The sequence below is a fragment of the Halictus rubicundus genome, unplaced genomic scaffold (assembly GCF_050948215.1).
Source record: "Halictus rubicundus isolate RS-2024b unplaced genomic scaffold, iyHalRubi1_principal scaffold0396, whole genome shotgun sequence".
Classification (NCBI taxonomy): domain Eukaryota; kingdom Metazoa; phylum Arthropoda; class Insecta; order Hymenoptera; family Halictidae; genus Halictus; species Halictus rubicundus.
The window spans coordinates 95,786-115,538 of record NW_027488937.1 but is presented as its reverse complement, the minus strand read 5'-3'; the positions used below and the strand labels follow the sequence as shown (position 1 = coordinate 115,538).

Here is a 19,753-nt window from a genome sequence, read left to right as displayed (position 1 = left end):
AGTGTTTAACGAAAAAAAAATCGTTCCATGCGGGATTCGATCCGGGACCAAAATATTCTCAGCCGGAGACGTTACGTTATTATTATTATTACATTACGTCTCCTTCGATGCACTCGCGTGTCAGCCGTAATGGAATTAAGAGGAAACAACATTCTTTTGTTTCATTCATCATATGAATCCTCGACATGAGATTTAAAATTATATCAGCAACAGCGCCATTGTAGAATATCGGTTCCACAATATTAGTTCTGGATGATACGGTAGGATGTGACACGGAATAGTACGGGGGCTCTAGAGCCCCCCGAGCGTGAGACAGAATAATACATTGGGTGATTGGTCTACTCCTATACCTCGTCTGTGGTATGGTATTACCTACAGATGTGTAGCTGACTGATGAATACGAGATGGAAACACCGGCGTGTTGGATAACGAATAAGAAAGGAACTGAAAAGGGAATCTTTCAATTTTATTAAATGTTGGATATTTATAGGGAGGAGGGTCCTAAGTGGACATGTTTTTTTTTACCCGGAGTATGGAACGATCAGGTGTCAGACGTTATAACAGAATAAAAATTGTAATTGTTACATTACATTTATTTCAGTATCACTGTCAAAAAGTCTACGTGCATTTGCATAAGAGTATGATCCTAATAATGATAATGTATGATTAGATTAGGTCCGGATACGATGTTTTGCGAATGTTATAACTTAAAAATACTTTACCACTATTATTCATGCACACACCTCGGTCTCTCTTTTTTTATTATGAAATAAATGTTTACAACAGAGTCAATAAATTCATGTGTGAAGCTAAATTAAACCAAAAATGAAATGATTCAAAATGTCAAAGGTCTAAAAAGAACTACGATTCATAAGTGTCTATATATAGACTAGAGTTTTATTTGATCCTTGCTTTGTCATTGGGCGATACAACCACATACATTGCAACGCGCGCGCCAGTCTTTGACTGCTCTGTCCTCGTTACAGCATTCGAACGCGCCTCCGGAAATTATTCGAAGTCAAATAAACCGCCGAAAAAGACAGATGAAAATGGACATGTGGCAGCCTGGGCATCGCGCAGCGGCAAGCACGCCGACGAACCGCCAACATACATTGTATACGCGGCGGCGCGGCGACGGTCCACGGGAAGCTGCAGAGAAAGAAGCGAAGATCGGTTCCGAAGGCGGTCGAAGGAATGCCATCGAACATTCGCTCGCAAGCGTCGGCCAGTATTCACTTCAGAGCAGCCATTCGTGTCAGTGCCGTGTGTTGTAAGTACGTATTATGGCGATTAGGTTTGGAGTATACATTTTGATAAGTTTTCCCGAAAACAGGCCATTTGTCCGCACAGTACGGCGGTCTCTTTATTTTCCGAGATATTTGCAAAAACTGTCTATTTTGATGTAAACTTCTGCCTATTTTGAATGACCGAATTTGTTCTTTAGGGCGCGGGAGGGTTCTTTGGTTAAAATGTACAAGGAGATTTTTATTATCCACCCTATGAAATTATCGAGTCGATGTTCTCCCATTTTGCAATCAAATTCACAGAAGTTATTTATTCATGATCACTATAAGTTGTTTCTATATATGTATTCATTGAGTGATACATGTTATTATTTATTTCCAGTGTTTTCAAATGGGTGAGGTTGGCCAACGGATGCAATGCTGGTTCGCTCTTTACCTCACGCACTGGTTCCTCGGTCACCCCAGGGTCTCATGTTTCCTTTTCAACGGTTAAGAAGTAATTTTGCAGGTATTTCCTCATTATTTCTTTATCAATGTTTTAATTTGAATAGATTTTGTTTTCTTGAATTTGGAATTTATAGGATACGGGTCTTAGGGATTGCTATTCCCTTATAACTTCTGCGAAATATATTCTTTAGGTTCCATGAGTTTTAGCGCCTTATATATATATACATTAATATATGAAGGGAGGTATGAAATTATCGAGTCGAAGTGGTCAATGTTTTTTCACTTTGCAATCATATTCACAGAAGTTATTTATACATGATCACTATAAGTTGTTTCTATATATCTATTCATTGAGTTTATAAACGTTGAATGAAGTGCACAAGTGGATGTATTTCAGGTAGAGACAATTTCTAATCGCACCGCAAACGATCCCTTCATTCATTCTCAGGTTGTCCCTATAATTTATTTTCCTTACCGCGTGTAGTAGCTTAAAAACTTTACCTTCTGCCGTTGAATACATGTTATTATTTATTTTCAGTGTTTTCAAGTGTGAGGCCGGCCATTGGATGCAATGTGGGTTCGCTGTTCACCTCACTGACTGGTTCCTCGGTCACCCCAGGGCCTCGTGTTTTGTTTTCAACAGTTAAGAAGAAATTTCACAGGTATTTTCTCATTATTTCTTTATTAATGTTTTAATTTGAATAGATCTTGTTACCTTGAATTTGGAATTTATAGGATATGGGTCTTAGGGATTGCTATTCCCTTGTAACTTCTGCGAAATATATTCTTTACGTTCCTTGAGTTTTCTCGCTTTATATACATACACTAACCAGCAAAACTGAGTCTACACTATTTGAGCCAACATAACTTTTTAAAAATCTGATCAAATGACTTGAATTTTATTGAGAAGTTGGAAGGTTTAGTTTGTTAGACGAGGTGTAAAAAATTTTTGAAAAAAGTTTGAATTGGTCGGAATCGCAAAAGAAATAGTAACAGTTGGTTTTTTTAGCTTTTTTATCTGAGCCTGTATTCAAAATTTAAAAAATGTGTTTGATTCGCTTGAGTAAATTACATCCATGCTGAAAATTTCACCGATATTGGTTAATTCGTTTACGAGTTATAAACGCTTAAAAGTGGAAAAATTGCCGTTTTTCATGATTTTCGACTTAAAACCACACTTTTAATCGTTTATAACTCGTAATCGAATTAACCAATATCTGTGAAATTTTAAGCGTAGATATAATTTATTCGAGCAAATCAAATACATTCCTTAAATTTTCAATACAGGCTCTGATAAAAAAGCTGAAAAAACCAACTTTTACTATTTCTTTTGCGATTCCGACCAATTAAAATTTTTTTCAAAAATTTTGTACACCTCGTCTAATATATATATCAATTATTGATTCCCCTCGGGGTTACAATTTTAATTACATCTCCCTCTTACCCCAATCTTAACCTTAAACTTATCCTAACTTACCCTAACTTAATTAAACGTGTCCTAAAAACACGCCATAGAGAGAGAGAACGATCTTTCACTAATATCCGCCGCGTTATTATTTTTCCCTGTCCCACACATACATGCTTCTCTGCTCTCTCCCCTCCCTGCACCTCACCCATCCTTCCCATGCCTCCTGGACCTCCTCTTTCGGCTGCTCTCTCTTTCACTCCATTCCTATGCATTCTCTCCATTTACTTCATCTCCCATATCTCTCCATTCCTGCTCTTCCTCCATTCATCCACCTTCCTCATCCATTCCTCTCCTCCTTCATCCCCTAATACTTCCCCACCATCCCCTGCCAACCACTCCCCTCAACCCTCCCTTACACATTTCCCACACATGTTCCCACGTTTCCTCCTCTCACCCACAGACCTTACATACTTTCTTCTCCTCCTCCAACCAATACTTTCCACCTCTCATCTCGTTTCCCAACCTGTACCTGGCCACCCTTTGCCACCTGCTCTCTCCCCAGCCTTTCTTCAGATACCCCGGTATCCGCTCTCCCTTCACCCTCCCGTACCACATGTTGTACCTTGCGCTTCCTATCTTTTCCCATCTCTCCCCTGTTGCTTCTTCTTTTCCCCTTTCACTATCTCCTCACTCACTGCCTCTATCCTCTCCTCCATCATCTCCTCCGCCTCCTCCGCTGTCCAGCCCCTCTCTTCCCAAAAACGCCGTCACTCCTTCACCCACCCTACTACCTCCCCTCCCCTTCTGCCCCTTCCTCTTCCCTGCTCCCAGCACAACCTAGCTAGCTCCCCCCCTTTTTCCACCCTCAACTTCTTCTGGTACCCCCATGCCCTCAACCCCGCCCTCCCTCTCAACAACTCCCTCTGCAGCTGTTACCGCACCATATACCGCGGTGCGTACCTCTCTACTCCTAGGACCCACCTCAGAAACCTCTCCTGCAATCTTTCCACCTCTTCCCATTCCTTCCTACACCTCGTCTAATAAACTAATCCTTCTAACTTCTCAATAAAATTCAAGTCATTTGATCTAATTTTTAAAAAGTTATGTTGCTTCAAATAGTGTAGACTCAGTTTTGCTGGTTATTGTACATTAATATATACATTAATAACCAAATTACGAGAAGTGCCCGAAGACAGACCATTTGTCCGCACTGTACGGAGGTCTCTTTATTTTCTGAGATATTTGCAAAAAACTGTCAGAGTCTCCATTGCGAATTCTGCCTATTTTCAATGACCGAATTTGTTCTTTAGGATGGAGGAGAGTTCTTTCATTAAAATCTATGTTATGTCGTGCAGTTTCTCGCAATTGTAGGAGAGGTTCTGCGTGTTATTTTGTCGAATTAATGACCCGACACCTTCCTTTGCAATAACAACTTTGGTTTATTAGAACAATGACTATATACAGTTTACATTCGGACTGGTGATTATTCGGTTTCCTTTGAGAACAAGTTTGTATCTAATTTCTGCTCTGGGGTCAGCTCGCTCTTCACCTCGGTGGTGACTTTGGAGAAGAGTGGGAGATGGTCCCATTTTTGGGGGAAAGAAATCTCACTTGCTGATTGACTTGAGGGAGGAGTCATTTGTATGCAACCCCTGTTGGTGGTGGAGGAAGTCCCCACCCCAAGTCAAACGCGTAGAGAAAGTGCCTAGACCAGCACGTGACCCCCTTGTCCCATGTTTATTACCCCCTTGTCCCATGAGGGCGAGGACCATCGAGTTTGGGAACAATGCTTCCTTGGAAAAGCTAGATTTTCCAAGGACTTGGCAGAAGAGTCACTTTGTTCCAGTCATCTGGCAACTATGTTTATTAGGGGTCCCCAAACTGATGGCCCAAGGGGTCTGCCTTAGGGTCTCTAACCCTCATGCACTACGCGGATGCCTAACCCGTGACGATTAGGCCTTAACTGGTAACGTGTATATAAAAAATGCTTAGGCCTTCTCGAGACCCTTGTAAAAGTATCCCGAGGTCTAATGGTCTTTCCTCCGAAATGGCTGTGTGTCATAACAATCTACAAGGGAATTTTTATTATCCACCCTATGAAATTATTGAGTCGATGGGGTCAATGTTCTTGAACTTTGCAATCAAATTCACAGAAGAAATTTATTCATGATATACTATTGTATATGTATCCATTGAGTTCATCAACGTTGAATGAAGTCTTCACAAGTGCAAGTATTTCAGGTAGAGACAATTTCTAATTGCACCGCAAACGATCCCTTCATTTATTCTCAAGTTGTCCCTACAATTTATTTTCCTTACCGCGTGTAGTAGCTTGGAAACTTCACCTTCTGCCGTTGGATACATGTTATTATTTATTTCCAGTGTTTTCAAATGGGTGAGGTTGGCCAACGGATGCAATGCTGGTTCGCTCTTTACCTCACGCACTGGTTCCTCGGTCACCCCAGGGCCTCATGTTTCGTTTTCAACGGTTAAGAAGTAATTTTGCAGGTATTTCCTCATTATTTCTTTATCAATGTTTTAATTTGAATAGATTTTGTTTTCTTGAATTTGGAATTTATAGGATACGGGTCTTAGGGATTGCTATTCCCTTATAACTTCTGCGAAATATATTCTTTACGTTCCATGAGTTTTAGCGCCTTATATATATATACATTAATATATGAAGGGAGGTATGAAATTATTGAGTCGAAGTGGTCAATGTTTTTTCACTTTGCAATCAAATTCACAGAAGTTATTTATTCATGATCACTATAAGTTGTTTCTATATATGTATTCATTGAGTGATACATGTTATTATTTATTTCCAGTGTTTTCAAATGGGTGAGGTTCGCCAACGGATGCAGTGCTGGTTCGCTCTTTACCTCACGCACTGGTTCCTCGGTCACCCCAGGGTCTCATGTTTCCTTTTCAACGGTTAAGAAGTAATTTTGCAGGTATTTCCTCATTATTTCTTTATCAATGTTTTAATTTGAATAGATTTTGTTTTCTTGAATTTGGAATTTATAGGATGCGGGTCTTAGGGATTGCTATTCCCTTATAACTTCTGCGAAATATATTCTTTACGTTCCATGAGTTTTAGCGCCTTATATATATATATACATTAATATATGAAGGGAGGTATGAAATTATCGAGTCGAAGTGGTCAATGTTTTTTCACTTTGCAATCAAATTCACAGAAGTTATTTATTCATGATCACTATAAGTTGTTTCTGTACTATATGTATCGATTGCCAAATGATTCCTTCAAATATCTCGATGCTTTAAATTTGACTGTGAGTTCCGACCTGACATGAGTATAGAAATGCCGCGAGTGGAAATACTGGAACATTTCGGCAAGAAAAAAACGTAGATAAAACGAAAATATACGAAATAGACATAATGAAGGATTTATTTTGTACATATTAAGAAGCAATATTTTATTCACTATATTGTCTTTTAATCTATTTCTTTTTTTTTTTACTAATTATTTCGCCAGTCTTTGAGAATACTCTTTCGGAAGGAACAGATGTTGCCATAACACAAAGATACTCCTTTGCAAGCTTTGATAGTGTTACGTCCCGAGTGGGATGAATTACGATTTTAAGAGGATAGGACGCAGTTTCAAACCTACCTGCATACACCGGCTATGGTTCGGGAAATTGAGGATCGTTTAAATAACTTTGTACCCTTATTTTGAAAACAACAATATTATTGATTTATTCAAAGTGTGGTTCTGAATCAGAGATTACAAATTTGATTTTACAAATATGGTTTATATAGCGCATATACTGGAGTGCTTATAAATAGTTTGATAATAATAATAATAATATTAATATTACCGTGATCACGGGTTCGAATTCGGTTACAATATACTCCGACTGCTGACACTGGTCTTTGAAACGGTTTGTCGCGAAACAACTGAATGAACTATTTTAACTTCAAAAGAGGTTACTGGACTATTGACTATGACTGAATAACTGATTGTTCACGATTGTCTGACCGACTGACTGTTTATAACTGAATTTGAGGAGTTGGTCCCCCTTTTTATGAGATGGACAGTCCTTTGTTTTTCAAAGATGCTGGCACAGGAGTCTCTACCTTGCATCTTTTTATCTTCTTGATGTCTCCTGACTAGTCAGCTGTATGCCGACAGGATCTTTTTACCATGAAGTCGGCGTCTTTTCTTATAATTTGGCATAATTGGACACCTTTCCTGTTTCTTCTCAGGGTGAAAACTGATCTTCATCTGCGTGTCTTGCAGGAAGATAAGTTGGATACGTTTCTCGTGCTACCTTACTGCGTAGAATTTTTAACATATATCTTAATCCTATTTTTACTTCTCCTCGCGCGACATCATCGGATGTCCATAATAATTCATAATAATTCTTCATCTGAGGGTTTATTCGTTGGCGGTCGAACCACCGGACGTGACACCTTTATAAATTTGAGGATTATAAGGACTGCTAATATTCCTGCACTGAAGGATCCAAATGTAATGGGATGAGAAGAAAAAAAATGTGTACATGGTGTGGGTGCGCTTGTCACCATCGGGTGACTACTTCTTGGGCGTAGCCAGTGTGGATCAGGTCATCACTCGTCCACGTTCATTTCGAAGTTCTCTTCGATGCATTCCGTGCACTCCCATGCCTGACGGACCCTTCCTAGTTGCCGACCGCAGTCTTGGCATTTGGAGTAGGTGTGGGCCGGGTTCAGCTGACACACGATGTGCCAGCCCCTTGCTCGTAGTACCAGTGCTCTCTTGGGGTTAGGCGGCCATAACATGTCCGGCATATCCTATTTTGGTGGTACACGTACGATGCTTCTTGCTGTGATGTACACACGCAGTATAAATTTAGAAGATTCCGGTACGTTTCAGGGTAATGGTGTGGTATTACCCCATCTATCGGCCCATAAAATTCCTCCAATACCTCCTCTTCGGGGCGGTAGTCCATACGTCTCCTCCGTACGTCTCGGTCCGGAAAATTCCCGGCGGGCAGTCCATATTTGGAGTAGGTTTGGGCTGGATCTAGCTGACACAAGATGTGCCAGCCTCCTTCTTCACAATACCATTGTTCCCTTCTGATCAGGCGGCCATAACACGCACGACATATCCTATTTCAGTGAGGTATATAGGACGTCTCTTGTCGTGGTGCGACGACACAGTACAGATTCAGGAGGTTCCGGTATGTTTCTGGATAGTGGGTCGGTACTATCCCATCTATAGGCCCGTAGAATTCTTCTAACACCTCTTCCTCTGGGCGATAATTCGGCCTTGGGACAGGCATTGTTGTCTTTCTGAATTGATCCTTTGTCCCGCTATTACCTTCATCGATTTTATATAGTTGGTCTCTGGGATATCAGGGTTTCTGATGTAATTTATCACTGGTTTACCCATACAAGTTGATGTGCTGAGGATTGATAGCAGCTTCTCTGGACTAATTTTCCGATATACATACTCATATATTGAAGGTTCTTTCCAAAACTTTCTAATATTTTGTTGATCAAAGGTCTTTGTCACTGCGCTTTATCCCACCGCTGTCACCAATTTTTGTTATGTCCCAGGTGGGGCGGATTATAATTTTTTGGGGATAAGTCGCAGTTTTGAACCTACCTGCATTCATCGGCTACGATTCGGGAAATTGAGGATTGATTAAATAAGTTGTATCCGTATTTTTAAAAAACAACAAAATTATCGATTTATTCAGAATTAGGTGCTGAATCAGATATTCGAAGTTTGACTTTACTTTACAAGCAGGGATTTTGTATAGCGCATAAGCTAGAGGGCTTACAAGTGTTTCGCTTTATAATAATATTAATTTATCGAGTCGCTGATTCTTGGAGATCGCTCGCAAGTTTGCAGTCGCTGATTTCGGGAGGGCGCTCGCAGGTTGTAGTCGCTGGTTTTCCGCAGTGGCTCGCAGGTCGAAGTTGCTGAACTTTCACGAGCACTTCGCGGGACTTATACGTCGAAACTCGTAGATTTTAAAAAGAACTGTTAATAATTGCACGACGCGTCTAACGTATGGATCTTTTACTAACTGACTGAACTCATTTTGAGGAGTTGATCTTCTCAATGTCTCCTGATTAGTCAGCTGTGTGTTGCCAGGGTTCTTTTACTTATGAAGTCGACGTCTTTTCTTGTAATTCGGCATAATATTCTTCTTGTTTGTTTCCAAGGTGTAAACTGATCTTCGTCTGCGTGTCTTGCAGGAAGATAAGTTGGAGTCTTTTTCCGCGCTACCTAACTGCGTAGAATTGCTAACATATACTTTAATCTTATTTTATTTCCTCTCGCGCGACATCATCGGGTTTTTCTATAATAATTAATACTAATTCTTTATCTAAGCGTTTATTCATTTACGGTCGAACCACCGGACGTGACAACGCATAAATGCACTGTCCTGAAGGAAGTTTGTTTTTGCTAACAATTACATGAGCTAAAACAACTCTAACAAGTCCTTTGCAGAAAAATATAAACGGCTGTTTCGGCCTAATTATAAACTGCTCCTTAGCCCCAGCAACAGTTGTCGAGATCATCCAATATGTATCAGTCGCTCCATAACACCTAACGCTGGGGTTATTTGCTTCTATGTCAGGATGTATCTCATACATACTAGCGCCGACAACATGGGTAGGCCACACATTCACTTCTGTACATTTCAATCCCCAGAGATTATCGGATCCCACTTTTTGGTACTTAGTACCCCATGCATCTTGATTAGGCTCAGTCTGTGTAGGTATCCGCACCAGTTTAGCGTTGTGACGGTGATCTCGCTTCGAATGTGCTTGTGACACGCACCAATCTCTGCTTGATACGCCTAGGAAAGCTTCTCTTAAAGCGCTTGCTTGTTGAAGTGTTTTCCGTAGCGAGCAGTTTCCCCCATTCAGCAAACGTATCCGCCCGGGCTTGGCGTATCAGAGCCACAAGCTCCTCATCCTCCCCGCGCATAAGCTCCACCTCCACCGGGCGGCGGAACGAGCAGGCGATGTGGTATAACTTCCCACGCTCTGCCGCCGCCAAATGGAACGATGGAACCGTTGCGAGGAGGCCCACCACCTTGACGGAGATGGAGCGGTATCCCCGTGTGGCCCGCAAGGGGCTGTTTCAATAAATGAAAACAATAATATTTTACTCTCGAATGGTTTAGGAACGACTAACTGGCAAGTTTCGATAGCCGAATAACCTGATCCAGTGTTTTGCGATGCGACTATCGAGTGTGCCGCGCGGATTTCCACTGTATATCCACCCGAGGTTGTAAGGCTCGGATTCACCGTTGTGAACGCGTCGCGTACCCGTATCGCCGAAAAGTTACCCGCCAATTTAATATTGGGTAACGGGATCCGATTGAAAGTGCTGTGGTTGCGTACGATCGCGAAAGTCTGATAACAACGGAATGACTGCTGCGTTTGCTGTCCGGGGTCCGTTTGCTGGCCATCTCGTTGGTGTCCAACTCTTCCAAGGGATGGACCCGAAAATCCCGAAAGACTCATCCCCATTCGTTGATTGACCTGAGGGGAGGCGCATCATGTCTACTACGCATCATGTAACTCGCATCATGTCATTTTACGTATTCTTAATTTGTTTTTAATATATGTTTTACACCTACTGGAAAAGTAATAAGAATGTAAAGATAGATCGAAATTGTTTATAGCGAATAGTGATTTGTTAAGTTTGCTTATTTTGTTTACTACTATTATAATTTGCTCAAGTCTCTTATTACTAATTTTGCATATACTTCATTTATTATTAATTTCGTTTTAAATTGAATGTTTTTAAAAATAAAATCTTTGTTAAATTTATTAATTATATTGGTAAATGTGGGTGTCCGGTGTAATGATCGAGGCCGTGTTCGGTGGTATACGTCTTTATTGGTCGGTGGACCGTCGACTGCCCTGTATCGACGTTCGCGACCGAGTGTCGATCGCATACCTTTGACTGACCACCTCTCCCTCGCGTCAGTCAATTGTTTAACAGATGGCGACCGTCCCCGGAGCCGATCTTCACGTGTTTCTTTGCGGCTTTCCGAGGACGGTCGCCGCCGCGTTTACAATGTATATTGGCGGTTCGTCGGCGTGCTATTTGCACGGCCGCCACAGTAAATTTAATTTTCTGCAAACAATTTCTGATACATATTTATACATTAATAACCAAATTACGAGAAGTGCCCAAAAACAGGCCATTAGTCCGCACAGTACGGCGGTCTCTTTATTTTCCGAGATATTTGCAAAAAACTATCTATTTCGATGAAAAATTCTGCCTATTTTGAATGACCGAATTTGTTCTTTAGGGCGGGGGGGGGGGGTGTGTGTTCTTTTGTTAAAATCCACAAGGAGATTTTTATTATCCACCCTATGAAATTATCGAGTCGATGTTCTCCCACTTTGCAATCAAATTCACAGAAGTAATTTATTCATGATCACGATAAGTTGTTTCTATATATGTATCCATTGAGTTCATAAACGTTGAATGGTCTTCACAAGTGCAAGTATTTCAGGTAGAGACAATTTTGTAATTGCACCGCAAACGATCCCTTCATTTATTCTCAGGTTGTCCCTACAATTTATTTTCCTTACAGCGTGTAGTAGCTTGAAAACTTCACCTTCTGCCGTTGGATACATGTTATATATATATATACAGGGTGTTAAAAAAAAACCATTCAATATTTATATGGTATATAGGATACACAGTGCTGAGTGAAAAAGCTATAGTAAACATAGGTCGAAAGGTCAACCGTTTCTGAGATATAAACATTTTTGTTACATTAGACGAATAGACTTGATTCGTTGGACGCGTCGTGAAGTGTTATAGTGATATATACAATTTAGAAGTGTGCGAGAATGTTTTGTTCGACATCGTATCATATTCTCGAACAAAGATTGTGAGTGACTGCCGGTGTGCAATAATTCGCAAGAGTCGTGCACTGAATCGTTCGGACGTGTCGGAAATCCATGGGGTCGAGACGAATCAGTGAAGAATTTTGCTCTTCAGTGATTGATCTCGATCCTATGGATTTCCGACCCGTCCCAACGATTGGGTAACCGATTCTTTCGAATTATTGCACACCTGCAATGACTTACAATCTTTGTTCGAGAATCCGATACGATCCCGAAAAAACCGTTCTTGCACACTTCCAAATTCCAAACAACACTATAATACGCGTCAATTTGAATCCGACATTTTCGAGACGGCGCATGAAGTAATTCTTTTTTCTTTTCCAGAATTATGGAACCAAACACCATCAAATTTGAAAAAATGTCCTTAGAACAGGGGCCATCCGCCCCAACGCCACGGGCCTCGCAGATACCGTCGCCCATTGCGGTAAAATTGTTGCCGCCCAACTTTCCGCCCTCCCGCATCCCGAGGCCATTTGAACGTGGGCCCCCGCCCACCTCCACGGCTAGGCTAAATTATGATTCTTATGTAAGTAAATATAGAATAAATGAAGAAATAATAAAATAATAAATAAATGGTGAATAATTAAAAAATTATAAAGCATAATATTATGTTTCAGAATAAATTGGCCAAGCTGATAAAGCGGGCGGAGTACCGCCAGCGGATGCGGGGCTAAAAAAAGAGAGGCTGCTTTCATCACACACAGGCGATAAAATAAACTAAAATAAATAATAATAACTATAAATTAAAATAATAATAAATATAATTCTTATTATATAATTTAAATACAAAGTAATTATAAATTATTTTTATAATGTTGTTAGGCTTCTTTTATTCACTTGTAAGAAAGTACTAGAAAGATAGATAACGCGATATCGTTAACTTAAATAAATGTGGGCGTATTACAAAATACTATGAATCTTTATTCACGACAACTGTACACGACGACAGTCAGAATCAGAATGTCCTGCTGTCCCAAAAATCCTCAGCCGTGAGAACGCCTTCGACAGTATGCCCCCTTGTTTATGACACCCCCAAGCTAAAGGACTTTCCCTTGTGGAAGGGCAACGCGCTGACAAAAACCACATGGCCTGCCTCGACCGTTTGCTTACTTCGATTTTTCTAACACACTTTTCACGCTGTATTCTTGGAATTCACTTTTATTACTTTTTTACACGCGGTTTGCAACCGTCTCACACGCTGGTTCGTTTGCTTCTGGTGAAAACTACACGCACGCGTCTCTACGTTCTATCTTTTCTTTCGCTCCTTCACACGTATTTACTCATTCTTTCTCTCTCTTCCTTCGCGCTCATTTGTTCATACTCGCTCTCTTTCTTCACGCTCATTTGTTCATCCTCGCTCTCTTTCTTCATGCTCACTTCACGCGTACTGACACATTCTTTCTCTTTCTCTCTTCACGCTCACTTCACGCCGCTACAATGTTATTTCCAAGAGGCCGCGGCATCAATATTAATCATAATTATTATTATAGATGATTTCTTTTCTTTTCGTTTGTTTGTTTGTTTATTTCGATGTTTTAGTTTGTTTTGTTTGTTTGTTTCTGTTTAATTTTAATTTTACTTTGAATATTCCCCTATCATAAATTATATAATAAATATTCTGTAAGGAAATAAAAATAAATAAATAAAAAATAAATATATATAAAATATAAGTTTGTTTGTTTGTTTATTTTCATGTTTTAGTTTGTCAGTTGTTTCTTTGTTTCTTTTTGTTTGTTCGTTTTTGTTTAACATAAACGTAGGGGACGGAGCCGTTGGCGGAAATCGCCGATTAGGTCAGCGAAAACGCAAAAACGACCAGCGTTTTTGTGGAGCAGGTCGTCCGCGGATGGCCGAAAAACATCAACACAACGACAGGTGAATGCCCGAGCGAGCGCGTGCGAATGAATGTGAGAGAGTAAGGAAGGTGCGACGACCGCGAGCGATGTAGGTGATCCGATTCGGGTGTATGTATTAAGGACCATCGGGCTATATATGCGAGGTAGGTCGCGGTCGCGGAAGTAGAGAGTCAGAGTTTGACGGGAAGAGAGAGAGAGAGAGAGAGAGAGAGAGAGAGAGAGAGAGAGGGAGAGGGAGAGGGAGAGGGAGAGGGAGAGGGAGAGGGAGAGAGAGAGAGAGAGAGAGAGAGAGAGAGAGAGAGAGAGAGAGAGAGAGAGAGAGAGAGAGAGATTTCGGTAGAGGACCGATCTTGTGGAGCAAGTGTAGCCGACTCAACGTTTAAGTTACTAAACGTATCACATACACCGATATATATTCATTTCGACCAGCCTGACACCAAATCCCTACATAAATTATATAATGATTATTCTGTAAATTAATTTTAAAAAAATAAATACCTTTTCTTGAACAAGTGCGGTCTTTTCTACCTTATATGATATTGTCCTTTCGAACGTTCATTGATACTGGAATTCTGTCTGATCCGTAATTAGAATTGCGAGGTGATATATTTTACTGCTTTCCGATGTGAAATTGCTAATATAAAGATACAGTGACAAAACATAATAAAATTAAAAAAAAAAATGCGTTAGTCGACAGAATTTGAACACTGGTCGTCCGGCTGAAAACTTGGCACGCTGGCAAACCAAATCTTGTTGTACCGTAGAAAAAATACGGCATTACACAGGAAATAATGAAACTCGAAATCTATTCAGTATCTGCCGCTATAATGATATATATTCGTGAACAGGACAATGAGATCTATAAGTGTGCAAAGTTTCAACAGAATCGGTGACTCGAAGGTCGTGGCGTCTTGCGAAACGTGCAAGGGTCAGAAACTTTTTCAAACTGCCGCTTCAATATTGCAATGAGCAGTTTATAAGTGGTCAATTGTCCTTCCTGAAGGTTCAATCTAGGTCTGTTCAGAGGCCAAAATGCGAATTTCTGTCTCATCGTCGAGTAATTTGCAATATTCGACAGCATACATATTGTACATATGTAAACCTCTACTATCGATTTGCATTATCGACCGTATTCTATCGCAACGTACAGTGTTTGAATGGTGCCTTTTTTCTAGACATTTTACGTCTTAAATAAGTAAGTAATCAATTAAAAATGCATACCACCGTGTTTGCGCATGTTTTTGCTACGTCTGTGCAGAGCCTTTTTTTTCGATACGAACACTAAATCTCTCGAAATTAAGAGAATCTCTCTGCGACAGCCATCTTGTGACGTCATACTTGCTTCAGAAAGCGAGTTTTCTGCCGAATATTACAAATTACTCCACGATGAGGTAAAAATTCGCAATTTGGGCTCTGGACAGACGTAGATTGGACTTTTAGGAAACACAACTGACCACTTTTAATCCTAAACCTAAAAGTCATAAAAAACCTATGGCACACCAAAATGACTACCATTCAAACGGAGAAAATATCCGTCTCCGATATAATGTTAACACGGATAAGCGGGCAGCGAAACTCGAGAACCGTCGTCGCCGAGGAGTGGATCACACATGTCGGCTATATCTCGGTGTGAGATCAGAAGGCCACTACTAATCCAATTACAAAACTTCTTTATTTTTCGTTATTTTTTAATGAAACTTTTACCAACATATTCGTGGCATTCTCTGATTAAGATGAAACCAAATATGATATAATTCCGAAACACTCGGCGAAATGTCAACGGATATGTACATAGTTGACGTACTGACGTTACTGTTGCCATAAACGCCCTTTCTCGCGAGTCCAGTGCGTATTTTCTCTTTGCGCGTGACCTGATGGCTCCCATTGAGGCAAATGTCTGAAAAAATGACCCCGGCAAAGAGCCTTCGCCTGTACTATCCATTTCTCGAGTAGAAAATATCTGTCTTCCGGAATGTTTATGAAATCAAAATTTCTACAGCTTCGAAGAAATCGTTCGAATATAAAATACCAGAGGTGAACAATGTTATCGAAACTTTTAATATTCAACGATTTCTTGTGTTTTTTATCGTAAAAATTCAATTTCCATTCTTCCTTCGCATCTACAATGGCGAGCTACGCTCTGTTTCTGACACCTGATTTGATTCATCGTCAAGCATGAATTTCCGAACGTAGCAAGCAATATTAAAACTCAATTCTTCCGCAATTAACCATGGGATTTCGCGAGATTGGAAATAAAATAAAAATCACGTCCGCAACAAATAACGCATTTATTTCATTGCGTTTTGTGTATAATCATGGGACAAACAGTTTCTCTGGAAATAAAGCATCGCCCATGGAAAGGGCAATTTTTTCGCGCAACATAGGTCTTTTACACAAAATCTGTGTTGCGGTGGGCACCACCCACGTGCTCTCAGCAAATACCACCCTTTTCTTCAGTTGCAACAGAAGCATCCCGATGGTAACAATATCTCCACCGGCCTTTTTTTTTGTTTGTGTCGGTGGGGAAATGCCTTTACGTACAACCTCCGACGTTGAAGTTTGGTGGGTAGTGTGGGATTCAGCCCCCCCCCCCCCCCCCCCCGATGAAGGTTGGGGCGAACGGGACTTACTCCCTGGCTCCTACCCACTAAAACCCCACCGCCCAGGGCTACCGTCCGAACCCTCCGCCAAGCCCGATACGCCAGCACCCAGGGTCCTATTGTTCGCATTTACTCCTGGGTGCTGGGAGGCGCATCACATCGGGCCACCTCCAGTCGCAGTGGCCTTATCCTCTTCCACCGGCCTGTGTTGTACGCTTTCAAAGCTCGTGGGAAACTACGTATCGTCCCTTTGACAGAGAAACCAGTTCGAGGGAGGAGAATTTAGAGGGAGAATTGCTTACAGTTTTTGAACTCTTCCAGATTTAATCAGATGATTTAATCACAGATTTAATCTGTGACCAATTGATATGATCATAAAAAACCTGATGACGAAGAGAGAAATAATTAACGCGTTTGCTACTAGCGTTTGTTACTAGCGGTTGTTTTGGCAACAAGCTTCATCGTATGATATTCTTCAAAACGTCCTCTTTTAAAATGTGGTATCACATACGATCGGTAAAATATCGAAGGAAATAGAAATAATTACAGTATAACCTCGCCTGTTGCAACCTCATTTATTGCAAGAACTCCTCGTCCGTTCCACGTTCAGTGTCCCCAGATGAGGAGGGAGAGCACGAATTGACGGGACAAAGTTACCCTCTGTTTGGAGAAGACTTGTAGGAGAGGAAATTCGAGCTGCAACAAGTATTGATCTGGCGACTATGTCCGTTGTCAGGGACGCCATTACGAGTTGCTGGGTCTTGTTGCGCACCCTCGATTTTGCGATAGAAAGATACATAATTAACGCGTTCGCTACCAGCGTTTGTTTCGGCAATATTTCTTTAAGCTGTAACATTTTATCAAACGCAACACATCCTCTTACGAAATGTGAACAATATATGATTACAAAAACGCGAAGAGTTTCTCTCTGAATCGTTCTATGCTTCATATGTAATATTGAATGTCGGAAATCGCGATTGCCATACACGCGCGACAATTTCAACGACCGACTCTGTGAATTCATTTGCGGAAAATCAAATAAGAAAAACGAAATGCAGATAAAACAAGATTGTTTGCAGCGTTCGTAACGCGATCGTTATTGCACAGTTCCGATGAAATAGTATTTTGAAGGCGAGTGAGAATCGAACGAGTGAATTGTTTTATTGTTCAAATAAAATACTCTGACTTTTCGCAAACGACGACTTATTGAAATAACAAAAAAAGTCACTAAAATCGAACGCGTAATTCTCCAAGTATGCAAACGATTTGAAATAAATTGAACCATTTACTGAAATAATATTTTCCTCTGTCTTTAGAGCAGAGCCCGTTACGAGGATGCTACCTGATAATTGCGTTTCCACCCCCTACTCGATGATAGTTGTTCGCGACGTACTTTCGCGTTTGTTGCCCGCCAACTTAATCTTGGGCAACTATTTCAACGGATACGGAAGACTGGATTGGAACAGGAAAGGAATCGCGTTTCGTCCCGAACCTGTCGGAGGACTCGTCAGTAAGGCTATTCCGACAGGTCCTGCCTTAGACGCGCGCGGATCCGAGTGATCCGTATTGTATTCGCCTTGCCGTGTGCAAGGCGATTTGACTCTCGGTATAATTGACTGTAAGTGTCACGTGTTCAAGATCTTGTATGGACTCATTGCAAGCTAGACTTCCAGACTCAACGCGAAGTTGTAAGGTTCGGATGAGACCTGTGGTGTTGCTCGTCCGAAGATCGTATATGAACTGTATTTGAAGCTCGACCGCCTTTCAGAATTAACTCGAGGTCATAGGCTCCCCATGGCTGAGAGGTTGGCCTTAGGTGGTTATAGGCTCCTCGTGGCTGAGAGGTTGGCCTTAGGTGTAGGAGAGGTATGTGTCGCTCGTTGCGACGAGAAAGGAAGCTCTCCGGATTGGTTAGGGAAAACTTGCATTTTCCAATCAGCATGCCCTTAATTGTTCGAATTCCCTTCCACAGGCTCAGGCTAAGAGCCTGGTTGGAAGGAAGAGTGGGGCGATGCATAACTTGGGAAAAACCGAGTGTTTTGGTAATTCGACGCTGTCGAAAGGTCGATTGTCATAGACCCTTGAACCGTGTCATGAATTTATGGCCTGACCGTACTTAGTGGTCTCTAAATCACGAATGTTTTGAAATAAAAGGAGCTACGAACAAAGACCCTCTGTAAGACCCTTTCGTTTATCGATAGCATGAAGAAACGATTCATGCTTAAGATGACAGTTCTGTTGCGACGGAACAATAGTGTTATACCAGTATTACAGCGTCGTGTAATGTCCACAACTGTAACGTCTAAAGACATACAGTCAATTAATAAGACAATTTTTTAATAATTGGACCAAACGACTTTAATCTTTTCGAGATATTAGAAAAATTAGTGTCACAAAGCAACAGAATTTTTTTCAAAAAACTGCAATTGGTCAAAATCGTAGAGAAAAATTTGAGGTTTACTTTTTATTACTTTTTTTTATTCGGGCCTGTCTTGAATATTTAACAACTGCATTTGGTAAATATTTGTCCTGAAGACGGAATTTTTCATTTCTCGCTAGAACATTTCTACAAAGAAAATATCTGGGTTGTATTTCTTGTTACTTGATCGTTTCAAGGTACTTCGCTGTTTTATTTCGAACAACGCCATGTAGGTTATCTATGGGAACGGATGGCTGCCCCTGGCAAAACGCTTTTCCAGGGTAAAAGACGAAGGGGCACCGCAGCCCGGTGAAGATGCGAGCTGCGCGAAAGAGATTTGGTAGGGGAAGCAAGCGGCTCCTACCGTGCCATTCCATGTTTTCACAGCACATTCTTGTGCAGCGCAATTGTTTTATTCTGCATCATTATTCAAGTACATCAATGTTACTGATACGCATACTGAAAATTTCATCGAAATCGGTTGACGAAGAAAAAAACAGCGTTTTCTACTAAGGATCTCGATAAGAACGATTGAATTTTGTCAGTACTTGTAGATTGTATTTATTCTGTTTTTTTTTTATTCTATAATTATTACAGAATATTTTTTGTTTAAGAATCATTATTTTATAAATATCGCAATAATTTCCAAAGTAATTTTAAATTCTGATATTTTGTTAGAATGTCACCTAGTAATCACTTTCATATTTCCTATATGTGTAAACTCCACACAATCCAATTTTGCAAAAACTTTAACAGCTTCTATCTCAATAACTATTCGTTTGCGACATATTGTTCCTTTCAATCTTTTTCTCTTCTCGATAAGCAGAAGGTGTCAATGTAAAAAAGAAACTGTAACAACAAGTTTCTTCGTTATAAACAATTTT

The 19,753-nt window shown here is 40.6% G+C and overlaps 1 long non-coding RNA gene across 1 annotated transcript; it reads left to right on the top strand.

Moving 5' to 3' along the window:
• The first annotated feature begins 1,683 nt into the window (after positions 1-1,683).
• On the top strand, positions 1,684-5,531 carry LOC143364272 (uncharacterized). Its single transcript, XR_013084061.1, has 3 exons — positions 1,684-1,752; positions 2,230-2,353; positions 5,482-5,531. It is a non-coding gene; the product is annotated as an uncharacterized LOC143364272 (long non-coding RNA).
• The last annotated feature ends 14,222 nt before the right edge of the window (positions 5,532-19,753 follow it).